The following is a 1,793-nucleotide window of genomic DNA, read 5'->3' as shown; positions in this document are numbered from 1 at the left end:
TTCAAAAATTTGAAGTTTGTTATTTTCTTGTTAAAAAAGGCTCAATCTTTAAATTCTAGAATCATATCTTTTAGTTTCTTGTTAGTCAAGTAATTAATTTTAATTTTAAATATAAAATCTTTTTAATTTTCTTTTCAAATCTTTTTCAAAATAAATTTCAATCATATCTTTTCAATCATATCTTTTTTTTTCAAAATCAATTTCAAAAATCTTTTCTAACTTCTTATCTTTTCAAAATTGATTTTCAAATCTTTTTCAACTAACTAATTGACTTTTTGTTTATTTCTTATCTTTTTCAAAACCACCTAATTACTTCTCTCTCTCTAATTTTCGAAAATTCCCCACCCTTTTCCAAAAATATTTTTAATTAACTAATTGTTTCAAATTTTAATTTTAATTTTATTTCTTCTCTTAATTTTCGAAAATCACTAACCTTTTTTTAAAATAATTTTCGAAATTCTCTCCCTCTCATCTCCTTCTATTTATTTTATTTATTTACTAACACTTCTCTTCATCTTAAAATTCAAACCCTCTCTTCTCCTCTGTGTTCGAATTTTTCTCTTCTTCATTCTTATTCTTCTTTTCTTCTACTCACATAAAGGAATCTCTATACTGTGACATAGAGGATTCCTCTTCTTTTATGTTCTCTTCTTTTTCATATGAGCAGGAGCAAGGACAAGGACATTCTTGTTGAAGCAGATCCTGAACTTGAAAGGACTCTGAAGAAGAAGCTAAGAGAAGCTAAAGCACAACAATTCAGAGAAAACCTTACAGAGAATCTCGAAAAAGAAGTAAACATGGCCGAACCCAACAATAATGCAAGGAGGATGCTTGGTGATTATACTACACCTACTTCCAATTTTCATGGAAGAAGCATCTCAATCCTTGCCATTGGAGCAAACAATTTTGAGTTGAAGCCTCAACTAGTTGCTCTCATGCAACAGAACTGCAAGTTTCATGGACTTCCATCAGAAGATCCTTTTCAGTTCTTAACTAAATTCTTGCAGATATGTGATACTGTTAAGACTAATGGAGTAGATCCTGAAGTCTACAGGCTCATGCTTTTCCCTTTTGCTGTAAGAGGCAGAGCTAGAACATGGTTGGACTCACAACCTAAAGATAGCCTGGACTCTTGGGATAAGCTGGTCATGGCCTTCTTGGCCAAGTTCTTTCCTCCTCAAAAGCTGAGCAAGCTTAGAGTGGATGTTCATACCTTTAGGCAAAAAGATGGTGAATCCCTCTATGAAGCTTGGGAAAGATACAAACAGTTGACCAAAAAGTGTCCTTCTAACATGCTTTTAGAGTGGACCATTTTAGATATATTCTATGATGGTCTATCTGAGTTTTCTAAGATGTCACTGGACCACTCTGCAGGTGGATCCATTCACCTAAAGAAAATGCCTGCAGAAGCTCAAGAACTCATTGACATGGTTGCAAATAACCAATTCATGTACACCTTTGAGAGGAATCCTATGAGTAATGGGATGCCTCGGAAGAAGGGAGTTCTTAAAATTGATGCTCTGAATGCCATATTAGCTCAGAACAAAATGTTGACTCAGCAAGTCAACATGATTTCTCAGAGTCTGAATGGATTGCAAAATGCATCCAATAGTACTAAAGAGGCATCTTCTGAAGAAGAAGCTTATGATCCTGAGAACCATGCAGTGGTAGAGATTAATTACATGGGTGAAGCCTATGGAAACACCTATAATCCCTCATGGAGAAATCATCTGAATTTCTCATGGAAGGATCAACAAAAGCCCCCAACAAGGCTTTAATAATGGTGGAAGAAA

General features: G+C 34.2%; 1 non-coding gene across 1 annotated transcript; it reads right to left on the bottom strand.

Annotated features, from left to right (window-relative positions):
• Positions 1–1,190: 1,190 nt before the first annotated feature.
• LOC112699700 (small nucleolar RNA R71) lies at positions 1,191–1,298 on the bottom strand. Its single transcript, XR_003152642.1, has one exon. It is a non-coding gene; the product is annotated as a small nucleolar RNA R71 (small nucleolar RNA).
• Between the last annotated feature and the right edge of the window lie 495 nt (positions 1,299–1,793).

The sequence above is a fragment of the Arachis hypogaea genome, chromosome 6 (genome assembly GCF_003086295.3).
Source record: "Arachis hypogaea cultivar Tifrunner chromosome 6, arahy.Tifrunner.gnm2.J5K5, whole genome shotgun sequence".
In the NCBI taxonomy this organism is placed as follows: Eukaryota; Viridiplantae; Streptophyta; class Magnoliopsida; order Fabales; family Fabaceae; genus Arachis; species Arachis hypogaea.
Note: the sequence above shows the minus strand (reverse complement) of the source record. Positions and strands in the feature narration are given on the sequence as shown.